Here is a 16,834-nt window from a genome sequence, read left to right as displayed (position 1 = left end):
CCATACTGTTCGCCATAGTGGCTGTATCAATTTACATTCCCACCAGCAGTGCAAGCGTGTTCCCTTTTCTCCATGCACTCTTCAGCATTCATTGTTTCTAGATTTTTTAATGATGGCCATTCTGACTGGTGTGAGATGATATCTAATTGTAGTTTTGATTTGCATTTCTCCAATGATTAATGATGTTGAGCACTCTTTCATCTGTTTGTTTGCAATGGGTACGTCTTCTTTGGAGAAATCTCTGTTTAGGTCTTCTGCCCATTTTTTGATTGGATTTTTGTTTTTTCTGTTATTGAGCTGCATGAGGTGTCTGTAAATTTTGGACATTAATCCTTTGTCAGTTGTTTCATTTACAAATGATTTCTTCCATTCTGAGAATTCTCTTTTGATCTTGTTTATGGTTTCCTTTGCTGTGCAAAAGCTCTTGGCTTTCATTAAGTCCAATTTGGGTTTTTGTTTTTATTTCCATTTCTCTAAGTGGTGGGTCAAAGCAATCTTGCTGTGTTTTATGTCACAGAGCGTTCTGCCTATGTATTCCTCTAAGAGTTTGATAGTGTATGGCCTTACATTTAGGTCTTTAATCCATTTTGAGCTTATTTTTCTGTATGGTGTTAGGGAGTTTTCTAATTTCATCCTTTTACATTCACCTGTCCAGTTAGTCCAGCACCCCTTATTGAGGAGGCTGTATTTTCTCCACTGTATATTCTTGCCTCGTTTTTCAAAGACAAGGTGACCATATGTGCGTGGGTTTACCTCTGGGCTTTCTATACTGCTCCATTTATGTATATTTCAGGGTTTTTTTGCTAGTACCATACTCTCTTGATTACTGTACCTTTGTAGAATAATCTGAAGTCAGGGAGCCAGATTCCTCCAGCTCCATGTTTCATTCTCAAGTTTGCTTTGGCTATTCTGGGTCTTTCATGTTTCCATACAAATTATGAAATTTTTTCCTTCTTGTTCTGTTTAAAATGCCAGTGGTAGTTTGAAAGGGATTGCATTGAATGTGTAGATTGCTTTGTGTCATAGAGTCATTTTCACAATGTTGATTCTGGCAATCCAAGGTCATGGTATATTGTTCCATCGATTTGTCACATCTGTCAGTTCTTACATCAGTGTCTTATCATATTCTGCATACAGGTCTTTCTTCTCCTTAGGTAGATTTATTCCTATATATATTATTCTTTTTGTTGCAATGGTACATGGGTGTGTTTCCTTAATTTAACTTTCACATTTTTCATCATTAATGTATAAGAATGCCAGAGATTTCTGTGCATTAATTTTGTATCCTGCTACTTTACCACATTCATTGATTAGCTCTAGTTGTTTTCTGGTAGCATCTTTAGGATTCTGTAAGTATAGTATAATGTCCTCTGCAAACAATGACCGCATTACTTATTTTCCGATTTGGATTATTTTTATTTCTTTTTCTTCTCTGATTGCTGTGGCTAAAACTTCCAAAACTATGTTGAATAATAGTGGTGAGAGTGGGCAACCTTGTATTCCTCCTGAAACTAGTGGAAATCGTTTCAATTTTTCAGCATTGAAGATGATGTGGCTGTGTGTTTGTCATATATGGCCTTTGTTATGGTGAGCAATGTTCCCTCAATGTCTACTTTCTCCCGGGATTTTATCATAAGTGGGTGTTGAATTTTTTCAAAAGCTTTCTCTGCATATATTGAAATGATCATACGGTTTTTCTCTTCAATTTGTTAATATGGTGTATCACGTTGATTGATTTGCGTATACTGAAGAATCCTTGCATGCCTGGAAGAAACCCCACTTGCTCATGGTGTATGATCCTTTTAATGTGCTGTCGGTTTCTGTTTCCTGGTATTTCTTTTGAGGGTTTTTGCATCTAAGTTCATCAGTGATATTTGTCTGTAGTTTTCATTGTTTGTGACATCTTTGTCTGGTTTTGGTATTAGAGTGATGGCATCTTCATAGAATGATTTTGGGAGTGTTCCTCTCTCTGGTGTATGTTGGAAGATTTTGAGAAGGATAAGTGTTACCTCTTCTCTAAATCTGAAAGAATTCGGCTGTCAAGCCATCTGTTCCTGGGCTTTTGTTTGTTGGAAGACTTTTAATCACAGTTTAAATTTCAGTGCTCGTTACTGGACTGTTCATATTTTCTATTTCTTCCTGGTTCAGTCTCAGCATGTTGTGCATTTCTAAGAATTTGTCCATTTATCCAGATTGTCCATTTTATTGTCATAGGGTTGCTTGTAGTAATCTCTCATGATCCTTTGTATTTCTGTGTGTCAGTTGTTACTTCTCATTTTTCACTTCTAATTCTATTCATTTGAGTCTTCTCCCTTTTCTTTTTATGTGTCTTGCTAATGGTTTTGCAATTCTGTGAATCTTCTCAAAGAACCCACTTTCAGTGTTATTGATATTTGCTATCATTTCCTTCATTTCTTTCTCATTTATTTCTGACCTGATCTTTATGATTTCCATCCTTCCACGACCTTTGGTGTTTTTTTGTTCTTCTTTCTCTAATTGCTTTAGAGACAAGGTTATGTTGTTTGAGATGTTTCCTGTTTCTTCAGGGAGGATTGTATTGCTAAAAACTTCCCTCTTAAAACTGCTTTGCCTGCATCCCATAAGTTTTGCGTTGTTGTGTCTCCATTGTCATTTCTGTGTATTTTTTGATTTCCTCTTTGATTTCTTCAGTAATCACTTCGTTATTAAATAGTTCATTGTTTAGCCTCCATGTGTTTATATTTTTGACACATATTTTCCTGTAATTGATGTCTAGTCTCATAGCGTTGTGGCCAGAAAAGATACTTGGTATGATTTCAATATTCTTAAATTTACAAAGGCTTGATTTGTGAATGAAAGTATGATCTATCCTGGAGAATGGTCCATGAGCACTTGAGAAAAATGTGTCTTCTGTTGTTTTTGGATGGAATTTCCTATAAATCACAATTAAGTCCATCTTTATTGTATCATTAAAAGCTTGTGTTTCCTCATTTATTTTCATTTTGGATGATCTGTCCTTTGGTGAAAGTGGGTTGTTAAAGTCCCCTACTATGATTGTATTACTGTCGATTACCTATTTATGGTTGTTAGTATTTGCCTTATATATTGAGGTGATCATATGTTGAGTGCGTAAATACTTGAAATTCTTAAATTTTCTTCTTGGATTGATACCTTCGTCATTATATAGTGTCCTTCGTTGTCTCTTCTAACAGACTTTATTTTAAAGTCTATTTTTTCTGATATGAGAGTGCCTACTCCAGCTTTCTTTTGATTTCCATTTGCATGGAAAATCTTTTTCCATCCCATCCCTTTCAGTCTGTTTGTGTCCCTAGGTCTGAAGTGTGTGTAGACAGCATATATATTGGTCTTGCATTTGAATCCATTCAGCCAGTCTGTGTCTTTTGGTGGGAGCGTTTAATCCATTTACATTTAAGGTAATGATCGATATGTATGTTCCTATTCCCATTTTCTTAACTGTTTTGGGTTTGTTATTGTAGGTGTTTTCCTTCTCTTGTGTTTCTTGCCTAGAGAAGTTCACTTAGCATTTGTTGTAAAGGTGGTTAGGTGGTGCTGACGTCTCTCAGCTTTTGCTTGTCTGTAAAGCTTTTAATTTCTCCATCAAATCTGAATGAGATCGTTGCTGGGTAAAGTAATCTTGGTTGTAGGTTTTTCTCCTTCATCACTTTAAATATGTCCTGCCACTCCCTTCTGGCTTGCAGAGTTACTGCTGAAAGATCAGCTGTTAACCTTATGGGGATTCCCTTGTGTGTTATTTGTTTTTTTTTTCCTTGCTGCTTTTACTATGTTTTCATTGTATTTAGTTTTTGATAGTTTGATTAATATGTGTCTTTGATGTTTCTCCTTGGACTTATCCTTTATGGGACTCTCTGTTCTTCCTGGACTTGATTAACTATTTCCTTTCACATATTAGGAAAGTCTTCAACTATAATCTCTTCAAGTATTTTCTCAGTCCATTTCTTTTTCTCTTCCTCTTCTAGGACCCGTATAATTTGATTGCGGTGATTTTAATTTGCTCCCAGAAGTCTCTGAGAATGTCTTCAGTTCTTTTCATTGTTTTTTCTTTTTTCTGCTCTGCAGTAGTTATTTACACTGTTTTATCTTCCAGGTCACTTAATCTGTTCTTCTGCCTCAGTTATTCTGCTATTGATCCCTTCTGGAGAATTTTTAATTTCATTTACTGTGTTGTTCATCATTGCTTGTTTCCTCTTTAGTTCTTCTAGGTCCTTGTTAAATGCTTCTTGCATTTTCTCTACTCTATTTCCAAGATTTTGGATCATTTTACGATCATTCCGAATTCATTTTCAGGTAGACTGCCTTTTTCTTCTTCATTTTTTAGATCTGGTGGGCTTTTATCTTGCTCCTTCATCTGCTCTGTGTTTTTCTGTCTTCTCATTTTGCTTTTCTTACTGTGTTTGTGGTATCCTTTTTGCAGTCTGCATGTTGGTAGTTCCCGTTGTTTTTGGTGTCTGTCCCCAGTGGCTAAAATTGCTTCAGTGGGTTGTGTTGGCTTCTAGTTGAGGGGACTAGTCCATGTGTTCTGGTGGATGAGGCGGATTTTGTCTTTGTGGTGGGCAGTTCCACGTCTGGTTGTTTGTTTTGGGGTGTCTGTGGCCTTATTAAGGCTTTAGGCAGCCTCTCTGCTAATGTGTTCCTGTCTTGTTTGTTGTTTGCCATAGGGTGTCCAGCACTGTAGCTTGCTGGTCTTTGAGTGAAGCTGGGTCTTGGTGTTGAGAAGGAGATCTTGCGGGATTTTCCCCATTTGATTTTAGGTGGAGCTGGGAAGTGTCTTGTGGACCAGTGTCCTGAATTTTGCTCTCCCACTTCAGAGGCACAGCACTGACTCCTGGAGCACCAGGTGCCTTTCATCCACAGAGCCTAGAATAAAATGGAGAAAAGGTAGAAGGAAACAAAGATGATAAAATTGAGTAAGATAAAACAAAATAATGTTAATAAAATAAAAAGTATTAAGAAAAATTTTTTTATCATTTTTTAAGAGTATAATTGCTTTATGATGGCTAGTTTCTGCTTTATAACAAAGTGTACAGATCCACATGTTCTCATATCTTTTTCCTCTTGCATCTCCCTCCCTACCACACTCCCTATCTTACCCTCTAGGTGGTCACAAAGAAGCAAGCTGATCTCCCTATGCTATGTGGCTGCTTCCCACTAGCTATTTTACGTTTGATAGTGTATACATTTCTAACCCACTCTCTCACTTTGTCACAGCCTACACTTCCTCTTCTGCACATCCTCAAGCGCATTCTGTAGTAGGTCTGTGTCTCCATTCCTGTATTACCCCTATGTTCTTCATGACCTTTTTTTTTCTTAGATTCTATATATATGTGTTAGCGTATGCTATTTCTTTTTCTCCTTCTGACTTACTTCACTCTGTATGACAAACTCTAAGTCCATCCACCTCACTACAAATAACTCAATTTCGTTTCTTTTTATGGCTTAGTAATATTCCATTGTATATATGTTCCTCATCTTTATGCATTCATCTGATGATGGACACTTAGGTCGCTCCATCTCCTAGCTAGGGTAAATAGAGCTGCAGTGAACATTTTGGTACATGACTCTTTTTGAATTATGGTTTTCTCAGGGTATATGCCCAGTAGTTGGATTGCTGGGTCATATGGTTGTTCTATTTGTAGTTTTATAAGGAGCCTCCATACTGTTCTCCATATTTGCTGCATCAATTTACATTCCCACCAGCACTTAAAGAGTTTTACCTTTTCTCCACACCCTCTCCAGCATTTATTGTTCTAGAATTTTTGATGATTGCCATTCTGACAGGTGTGAGATGGTATCTCATTGTAGTTTTGATTTGCATTTCTCTAATAATTAATGATGTTGAGCATTCCTTCATGTGTTTGTTGGCAATCTGTATCTTCTTTGGAGAAATGTCTACTTAGTTTTTCTGACCATTTTTAGATTGGGTTGTTTGGTTTTTTGTTATTGAGCTGCATGTGCAATTTGGAGATTAAACCTTTGTCAGTGGCTTCATTTGCAAATATTTTCTCCCATTCTGAGGGTGGTCTTTTGTTCTTCTTTATGATTTCCTTTGCTGTGCAGAAGCTTTTAAGTTTCATTAGGTACCATGTTTATTTTTGTTTTTATTTCCATTACTCTAGGAGGTGGGTCAAAAAGGATCTTGTACTGATTTATGTCACAGAGTGTTCTGCCTAGGTTTTCCTCTATGAACTTGATGGTTTCTGGCCTTACATTAAGGTCTTTAATCCATTTTGAGCTTATTTTTGTGTATGGTTTTAGTGAGGGTTCTAATCTCATACTTTTATATATACCTGTCAAGTTTTCCCAGCACCACTTTTTGAATAGGCTTTCTTTTCTCAACTGTATATTATTGCTTCCTTTAGCAAAGTAAGGTTACCATATGTGTATGGGTTTATCTCTTTCTATCCTGTTGCATTGGTCTATATTTCTGTTTTTGTGTCAGTAGCATACTGTCTTGATTAGTGTATATTTGTACTATTGTCTGAAGTCAAGGAACCTGATTCCTCCAGATTCATTTTTTGTTATCAAGATGGCTTTGTCTATTGGGGGTCTTTTTTGTTTCTATACAAAATGTGAAATTATTTGTTCTAGTTCTGTGAAAAATGGTAGTGGTAGTTTGATAGGGATTGCATTGAATGTGTATATTGCTTTGCGTTGTAGAGTCATTTTCACAATGTTGCTTCTTCCAATCCAGAATGTGGTATATTTACTTGTATCTTTAATTTCTTTCATCAGGGTCTTATAATTTTCTGCATACAGGTCTTTTGTCTCCTTAAATAGGTTTATTCCTATTTATTTTTTGTTGCAATGGTAAATGGAAGAGTTTTCATAATTTCACTTTCATATTTTTCATCATTCGTGTATAGGAATGCCAGAGATTTCTGTCCATTAATTTTGTATCCAGCTACTTTATCAAATTCATTGATTAGCTGTAGTTGTTTTCTGGTAGCATCTTTAGGATTCTCTATGTATAGTATCATGTCTTCTGCAAACCCTGACAGCTTTACTTCTTTTCCGATTTAGATTCCTTTTATTTCTTCTTCTTCTCTGATGGCTACAACTTCCAAAACTATATTGAATAACAGTGGTGAGAGTGGGCAACCTTGTCTTGTTCCTGATATTAGTGGAAATGGTTTTAGTTTTTCACCATTGAGGACAATGTTGGCTGTTGGTTTGTCATATACAGCCTTTATGATATTGAGGAAATTTCCCTCTATGCCTACTTTCTGCAGGATATTTTTTTTATCAAAAATGGGTGTTGAATTTTGTCAAAAGTTTTCTCTGCGTCTACTGAGATGATCATATGGTTTTTCTCCTACAAATTGTGAATATGGTGTATCACATTTATTGATTTTTATATGTTGAACTATCCTTGCATTATTGGAATAAAGCATACTAGATCATGGTGTATGATCCTTTTAATTTGCTGTTGGATTCTGTTGGCTAGTATTTTGTTGAGGATTTCTGCATCTATGTTCATCAGTGATATTGGTCTGTAGTTTTCTCTCTTTATGACATCCTTTTCCTGTTTTGGTATCAGGGTTATGGTGGCCTCATAGAATGAATTTTGGAGTGTTCCTCCCTCTGCTATATTTTCAAAGACTTTGAGAAGGATACGTGTTAGCTCTTCTCTAAATGTTTGATAGAATTCGTCTGTGAAGCCATCTGGTCCTGGGCTTTTGTTTGTTGGAAGACTATTAATCACAGTTTAAATTTCAGTGCTGGTGATTGGTCTGTTCATATTTTTTATTTCTTCCTTTTTCAGTCTCAGCAGTTTTGCATTTCTAAGAATTTGTCCATTTCTTCCAGGTTGTGCATTTTATTGGCATAGAGTTGCTTGTAGTAATCTCTCATGATCTTTCTATTTCTGCAGTGTCAGTTGTTGCTTCTCATTTTTCATTTCTAATTTTATTGATTTGATTCTTCTCCCTTTTTTTCCTGATGAGTCGGGCTAATGGTTTTTCAATTTTGTTTATTTTCTCAAAGAACCAGCTTTTAGTGTTATTGATCTTTGCTATCATTTCCTTTATTTCTTTTTCATTTATTTCTGATCTGAACTTTATGATTTCCTTCCTTCTGCTAATTTTCGGGATTTTTTTGTTCTTCTTTCTGTAATTGCTTTAGGTGCAAAGTTAGGTTATTTATTTGAGATGTTTCCTGTTTCTTTAGGTAGGATTGTATTCCTACAAACTTCCCTCTTAGAACTGCTTTTGCTGCATCCCATAGGTGTTGGATCGTCATGGCTCCACTGTCATTTTTTCCTAGGTATTTTTTTATTTCCTCTTTGATTTCTTCAGTGATCACTTCATTATTAAGTAGTGTATTGTTTAGCCTCCATGTGTTTGTATTTTTTACAGATCTTTTCCTGTAATTGATATCTAGTCTCATGGCATTGTGGTCGGAAAAGATACTTGATAACATTTCAATTTTCTTAAATTTATGAAGACTTGATTTACCAAGGCTTGACCCAAGATATGGTCTATCCTGGAGAATGTTTCATTAGCACCTGAGAAAAATGTGTATTCTGATTTTTTTTGATTGAATGTCCTGTAAATATCAATTAAATCCATCTTATTTAATATATCATTTAAAGCTTGTGTTTCATTATTTTCATTTTGGATGATCTGTCCATTGGTGAAAGTGGGGTGTTAAAATCCCCTACTATGATTGTGTTACTGTCGATTTCCCCTTTTATGGCTGTTATTATTTGTTTTATGTATTGAGGTGTTTCTATATTGGGTGCATAAATATTTACAATTTTTATATCTTCTTGGATCGATCTCTTGACAATTACGTAGTATCCTTCTTGTCTCTTGTAATAGTTCTTATTTTAAAGTCTACTTTGTCTGATATCATAATTGTTACTTCATTTTTTTTTTTTTATGATTTCCATTTGCATGGAATATCTTTTTCCATCCTCTTTCAGTCTGTATATGTCCCTACTTCTGAAGTGGGTTGCTTGTAGAAAGCATATATATGGGTCTTGTTCTTGTATGCATTCAGCCAGTCTGTGTCTTTTGGTGGGAGCATTTAATCCATTTACATTTAAGGTAATTATCGATATGTATGTTCCTGTTTGCATTTTCTTAATTGTTTTTGCTTTGTTATTCTTGGTCTTTTCCTCCTCTTGCGTTCCTTGCCTAGAGAAGTTCCTTTAGTATTTTTTGTAAAGCTTGTTTTGTGGTGCTGAATTCCTCAGCTTTTGCTTGTCTGTAAAGGTTTTTATTTCTCCATCAAATCTGAGTGAGATCCTTGCTGGGTAATCTTGGTTATAGGTTTATCTCCTTCATCACTTTAAGTATGTCCTGCCACTCCCTTCTGGTTCGCAGAGTTACTGCTGAAAGATCAGCTGTTAACCTTATGGGTATTCTCTTGTGTGTTATTTGTTGCTTTTCCCTGCTGCTTTTAATATATTTTCTTTGGGGTTCTCCTGGTGGCACAGTTGTTGAGAGTCCACCTGCCAAGGCATGGGACACAGGTTTGTACCCTGGTTTGGGAAGATCCTAAATGCTGCAGAGCGGCTGGGCCCATGAGCCATGGCCGCTGAACCTGTGCGTCCAGAGCCTGTGCTCTGCAATGGGAGAGATCAAAAGAGAGGCCCGCGTATCGCAAAAAATATATATATTTTGTATTTAATTTTTGATAGTTTGATTAATATATGTCTTGGCATATTTCTCCTTGGATTTATCCTGTATGGGACTCTCTGTGTTTCCTGTATTTGATTAACTATTTCCTTTCCCATATTAGGGAAGTTTTCAACTATAATCTCTTCAAATATTTTCTCAGTCCCTTTCTTTTTCTCTTCGTCTTCTGGGACCCCTATAATTCGGATGTTGGTGATTTTAATGTTGTCCCAGAGGTCTCTGAGACTGTCCTCAGTTCTTTTCTTTTTCTTTATTCTGATCTGCAGTAGTTATTTGCACTTTTTTACCTTCCAGGTCACTTACTCGTTCTTCTGCCTCAGTTATTCTGCTACTGATCTCTTCTAGAGTATTCTTAATTTCATTTATTGTGCTGTTCATTGTTGCTTGTTTCATCTTTAGTTTTTCTACGTTCTTGTTAAATGTTTGCAGCATTTTCTGTATTCTATTTCCAAGATTTTGGATCATCTTTACTATCATTATCCTGAATTCTTTTTCAGGTAGACTGCCTATTTCCTCTTTGTTTGGTCTGGTGGGTTTTTATCTTGCTCCTTCATCTGCCATGTGTTTTTCTATCTTCCCATTTTGCTTATCTTACTGTGTTTGGGGTCTCCTTTTGCAGGCTGCAGGTTGATAGTTCCCATTGCTTTTCGTGTCTGGCCCCAGTGACTAAGGTTCGTTCAGTGGGTTGTGTTGGCTTCCTGGTGGAGGGGACTAATGTCTGTGTTCTGGTGGATGAGGCTGGACTTTGTCTTTCTGGTGGGCACATCCACGTCTGGTGGTGTGCTTTGGGGTGTCTGTGACTTATTATGATTTTAGGCAGGCTCTCTGCTAATGGGTGGTGTTGTTTTCCTGTCTTGCTAGTTGTTTGGCATAGAGTGTCTAGCACTGCAGCTTGGTGGTCGTTAAGTGAACCTCGGTCTTGGTGTTGAGACAGAGATCTCTGGGAGACATTTGCCATTTGATATTACATGAACCTGGATGTCTCTTGTGGACAAGTGTCTTGAAGTTGGTTTTCTCACCTCAGAAGCACAGCAGTGACTCTTGCCTGGAGTACCAAGAGCCTTTCGTCCACACAGCTCATAATAAAAGGGGGAAAATGTGGAAAGAAAGAAAGAGAAGAAAGAAAGAAAGAAAGAAAGAAAGAAAGAAAGAAAGAAAGAAAGAAAGAAAGAAAGAAAGAAAGAAAAAAAGAAAGAAAGAAAGAAAGAAAGGAAGAAAGAAAGAAAAAGAGAAAGAAAGGAAGAAGGAAAGAGATAAAAGGTAATAAAATAAAGTAAATGAAAAAAGATATTAAAATAAGAAAAAAATAATTAAGAATAAAAAATTTTAAGTAAAAAACCAAACAAAAAAATCAGAAAAACAGACGGACCGAACCCTAGGACAAATGGTGAAAGCAAAGCTATACAGATAAAATCTCACACAGAAGCATACACATACACACTCAGAAAAAGAGGAAAAGTGGAAAAAATAATAACATCTTGTTCGCAAAGTCCATCTCCTCAATTTTGGATGATTCATTGTATATTCAGGTATTTTGCAGATGCAGGGTACATCAAGTTGTTTGTGGAGATTTCATCTGCTGATTCTGAGGCTGCTGGGACAGATTTCCCTTTTTCTCCTTTCTTTGCACAGTTCCCGCGATTTAGCTTTGGATGTGGCCCCACCTCTTCATGTAGGTCGCCTGAGGGCATCTGTTCTTCACTCAGACAGGATAGGGTAAAGGAACAACTGATTCGGGGGCTCTGGCTCACTCCCAGTCTGGGGGGAGTGAGGGGTTTGGATGTGGGGCAAGTCTGCAGCGGCAGAGGCCAGCATGTCATTGCACCAGCCATAGGCGTGCCGTGCATTCTCCTGTGGAAGTTGTCCCTGGACCACGGGACCCTAGCAGTGGCTGGCTGCACAGCCTCCCGGAAGAGGATGCGTGGGTAGTGAGCTGTGCTTGCACACAGGCTTCCTGGTTGCTGCGCTCTCCTCTGCGGCTCCAAAGCTTTCCCCCTCTGCCACCCGCAGTCTCCGCCCGTGAAGGGGCTTCCTAGTGTGTGAAAGCCTTTCCTCCTTCACAGGTCCCTCCCACTGGTGCAGGGCCCTATCCTTTTGTCTCTGTTTATTGTTTTTTCTTTTGCCGTACCCAGTACATGGGGACTTTCTTGCCTTTTGGGAGGTCTGAGGTCTTCTCCAGCGTTCAGTAGGTGTTCTGTAGTTGTTGTTCCACGTGTAGATGTATTCCTGATGTAACTGTGGGGAGGAAGGCGATCTCCACGTCTTACTCTTCCGCCATCTTCCGCAACTCCTCCTTTATATATTTAAAGAGTTTTTCCAACTATCATTTTTTAAGCTGTTTAATATTTGCATCTCCTCAAGCCTCAAAATACTCTTTTTATATATTTCTGTGTAATGGTAGACCACTGTTGCTAGTCAAACTATTGAAAGATAAGGAGAACTGTTGTCCTTAAAATTAATGTATTACAGTAATTCATATTATAGCCAGAGTTCAAAGTAATTGTAGATTTTTATCCCACAATAAATGTCACATAGATTAACAAGTTCATTTATAATATAAAGTTACAATGCATGTAAGGTTAAGAATTATCAAACTATAACTACTGAAACTCTAGGCCTTGGATTGTGTGGGAATTGAGAACTCTGGGGGCTAGTTTTGCTTTACCATTTTCCTAGGTGTTGCAGAGACTTCATGGTGTACTCACCACCTCCTCCCACTTGGTCTTGTTGGTTGCAGGGCCAAGCCTCCAGAGGCAGGACAGGAAGCCTGGGGAACAGGGGCTGCATAGGGAACATCGGAGGCAGAGGCAGCTGGGGCAGCAGGGGTGGGTGAGGCTGCGGCTGGATGGGCCGCTAGGAGGGCACAGGGAGGTGTGGCTGGTGGGGTTGGCTTGGAGCCATGGAGTGCTGGCCAGGAATTGGCATCATGGTTTGCTGGGGGACCACGGGCTGCTGGGCTGGCACCATGGGGAAGTGGTGATGAGGCTGCAGGGCAGCCTGCTGGGATACCACGGGAATGATATGGTGGTGCAGCCAGCTACCCATACATTTGTAACTGTAGGACGGGTACTGGTGAGAAACAGAGTCAGGTTTACCATCAGCTCCATTGACATCTGTCACCTACAAATTGTTACTTGCCATTGTCACTTGCCATCTCCTTCTACAAGAATTAAATTATGAGCCACTGCAGCTTCTGACATTCAACACCCCCTGCAAGAAGTTTAGGGTGGAGATCAGGAATGAGCCACTCTGTGCTCTGAGAAAAACTGGCAGAACAGGTTTTCAGATGGTAAGCTATTTTCAGGAGAAAATTTTATGAGTCCAGTTCTTCAATCTCCTCACATCTAGAAAAGCACTAAAATCCTTCATGTCTGCTCCTCATGACTAGCAGCAACCTTCTGCAAAAACTATGTGCTTGATTGCATGTACTCCTCCTTCACCAAAATCACATATATACTGACCTTTCCCTCTACCTCTTTGGAGCAGTTTCTCATAGCCATTTGAAATCTGTCTCCTGGGCTACAGTTCTCACCTTGTCCCAAATAAAAATTAACTCACACTCATGTTCTGCATCTTTTTTTCAGTGAACACTTCCAGCTGGAGAAGTAGCAATGTTTTCTTTGTCACTGTGACAATATTAACACTTATTCATTTTTTCCTGTTCAAGAATTTCTAACTGTGTATACAGATATGACCTTTTACAAATAGATTTCCCATTAGTGTCTATATGTGGCATAGATATGTTACCTCACTTAAAAGGGAACTGAAATGCATGCTTAATATTTTAAGGGAATAAAGAACAAAAACATCTATATACCGGGTGTCTTATTATGTTCTGGTACCACTTCAGAGGGGTAAGCACCTTCGGAGAAAGAGACATTAGAATACATTTGTTTTGATTTAGTTACATGAAACATAGACTCACTAATGCAGTCCTGTCAATACAGACAACCTGAAAATATGAGCTCTATGGAAGAAAGAATAAGGTAACCATTTGTCAGGTGCTTCCTATGTGTGAGGCTCTACCTTACATCCATGACACACATTTTTCATGTTTTCCCACATACTCTGAGGCAAGTATCTTCACCCTCACTTTCACAGACAAGGTCATGGAGAGTTAAAGAGGTACATGAGCTTGACAGAGGTTACAAAAGTAGTAAGTCTGTTTAATTCCCTGGCTCCTGCTCTTCTTTGCAAGAGGAAAACAAAATGGAAAATTAATGTCATATAACATTAATTATATACTTTTTTGATTTGATGTCACAATGAAAGATAAAGGAGGCAGAAACACTGTCCTTCATCCTAGAAACACAGGTTTTCAGGTCAAATATGTCAACTTTTTAAAGTTTAACAAAATGTTGCCTCAAAATTTTTTTGACACTTTTCTTTGGTTTGTATGAGTAAACAAGCTCATAGATTGTCATTTGAACTTATCAAAGAAGGAAGAGTTTCCTTCCTTTCTAAACAGTATGTATTCAGTTCACGTCAGGCCCAGGGACTCCTTCATGTAGTAGTACAGCATCTGATATCAATACAATGAACAATTCTTAACCTTGTTCAAGTTATACTTAACAAAGCACCTTTTATATTGCTTAACTATTTTGCTCCCCAAACAATATTTTGAAGTGTGAGTATTATTATTTCCCTTTCCAGATGAAGAAACCAAAGTTCTAGAGAGAGAAAATGATTTGCCCAAGGTCACATGGTTAGTATGGGATTGAGGAGGGCCTCAAACCCGATTCCCAGAAATCTCATGCTTTCCATTGCTCTGCAGAATGTCTCACAGACCACTTGGTCACTAATATTTCAGTAAAGACAAATGATGGAGATGCATAGAGTATGAACACCTTAGAATTAGGAGTTTTCCAACTGGAAAGGATCTTAAATAACATCTTACCTGATTCCTCATGTTTCACAGGCTGGTATAGAACAAAGTTGTTCAGCCAGAGTTCATTTCTGCTCTACTGTGCAGTCCCCCTGAGTGGTAGTTCATGATGAGTAAATTTTATAGCCATATAAGGAGGAGAAACTGAGTCAGAGAGGCCAGGTAGGAGTGTTCTGGGGAAATACAGGCTTGAGGTGACTCATCAGGGCTTAAACCAGGAAGCTGGTAGTGAGAACTGAAAAAGTGAGACTGAGAAACGTCTTGAATGAAGAATCAACACACTATTCTTTGCAGAGCCCAGTGCATTGTTAACTCAAACAATGGTCAAAATTAGTAAAGAGAAAAATTACCTCATAGCTGAAGTTGATATAACCAGGGTGCCCGGATGAGGTGGTAGCTTTTATAGGGAGGGAGAAAGGAGAAGAAAAAGAATGAGGGAGAGGAAGAGAAAGAAGGAGAGAGAGAGGAATATATGAAGTCAATATGCAATTTTCACATTAAGAGAGAATGAAGCTACTTTTTAAAAATCTATATAGTACAGAATATATCTGAGGTCTGCTTTTAGTTTGAACATGTATGTTGTGTAGGAGAGGAGCCGTCTTATTTTAAAGAGGTCCAGAACAACTAAATAACATGGAGGCAGAAAGCAGCACACATTTATCCTCAAGTAATCTTCAGACAGCCCTCCATAAACGTTTGTCAATTAATCCTACTCTATCTCACCCATCATTTCATTTCTTGATGAAATTCACTCCATGTTGGGAAGAGCAATATGTTTCTGTTATACAATAATAAAATACCAAGAAGAAGAGAACTGTCTCACAAACCTTCCCTTATAGATCAGGAGGTAGATAAGTGCTTAAGTACCACAGAGATTACTCATAATTTGCATGCAAAGTAAATAACACAGCAACAACAAAAAACAACTCTGTATGATATCTTCATGAATGTGAAAACAAGATGGGTGTGGTAAAGTGGAAACATTCTAAATCCCATGGAAAATGAAACAGTTGATTTATGAAGCTTAGGCTTTTTTAAAAAAATTATTCTGTCACTGTCCTTATAGCAGAAAAAATTAAAAGTTCAAAATTAAAAACAACCTGAATAATTGTCAAAACCAGGACTGTCTGTCTTGTCAAAAGTGGAGGTCAAGTTATTGATGTCTGCATTGTGGAATTCTGTTTGGCCCTGGTGTTGGGGAGATGCAGAGGAGAGAGAATCATGCAGATCATCCTCCTCAGCCAGCAAGTTGATTAAGGCTCTATTCTCTTGAAATGCTCATATTTCATAAGAGGGTTTACTCCTCTCATCTGAGTGTGAATTATTATAGTCAGCTAATTGCCTTTCCTCTATATTCTGGATAGAAACCCTCAGAGAGTAGGAGTGTTAAATTGAAGAGGAGATAAAGGACTGAATTTGTAATGTGGGGGCCCTCAGGGGATTAGGAATTGCCACAATGCAGGATTTCAGGAAGGCAGAGCACAGAATCTTGGTCTTGTGGGTTTGAGAGAAGAGAGGAAATAAATATTCAAGATTTACTGGCTTCTGAATGCAAATGGAGCCTGCTTTGCTGACATGTGATCTAACCTCTGTACATATGTTTACAGAGAATTGGTCAGACTTCCTCATCCTTGGTACATTTGAATGTGAACTATATACTTATGTATTGGGCATAGGTAAGATTCTGGACAACAACATGTAAGTCATGTGCACATACACGAAAAGGATGAGGCCTCTGAAAACAGGGAGGTTGTTCAAGAATGGAATTCCTAACACAGAAATCTAACCCTCTGAAAGAAAAGAGCAGTGCAGTTTGGAGAGCAGGAAAATATTTACAGACTTGTAAGAAATTGGATTTCATGTAAAACTGGTATTTTTGTATATATATCTAAGGCTGATTAACTACTTACTCTGAAGGCCTTTCAAGAGTCCATTCCAAAATTTCTTCCAGCTAGAGATGGGTAATGATATCTACAAGCTAATTGTTTCAACAGAATCTCCTGGGTGCTTGTTAAAATGCAGAGCAGTGGGCCCCACCCCAGCTATACTGAATCAGAATCTTTGGCAGAGGCATCTGGGAATCCAAATTTTTATTAGAAGCTCTTCAAAGAGTTTCTTAAACACAGAGACATTTGAGGACATCTGATTCTGTTCTAAACCCTGAAGTTAACCAAATGTGTGGCAGATGTTTATTTCCAAGCTTGTAGAATTAGGCATTGCTTTCTACTCACAGGCATAGCAAAGGCTGCTCCCAGAAAACAGGCAAACAAAATCCAGGTCCCCATTTCTT

General features: G+C 37.9%; 1 pseudogene; it reads right to left on the bottom strand.

The window, feature by feature from the left end:
* Positions 1 to 12,349: 12,349 nt before the first annotated feature.
* Positions 12,350 to 16,829, bottom strand: LOC137217904 (amelogenin, Y isoform-like; annotated as a pseudogene).
* Positions 16,830 to 16,834: the final 5 nt, after the last annotated feature.

Source organism: Pseudorca crassidens, chromosome Y, assembly GCF_039906515.1.
Source record: "Pseudorca crassidens isolate mPseCra1 chromosome Y, mPseCra1.hap1, whole genome shotgun sequence".
Taxonomy (NCBI): Eukaryota; Metazoa; Chordata; class Mammalia; order Artiodactyla; family Delphinidae; genus Pseudorca; species Pseudorca crassidens.
The sequence above is the reverse complement of the archived record's forward strand: the minus strand, read 5'-3'. Positions and strand labels throughout refer to the sequence as shown.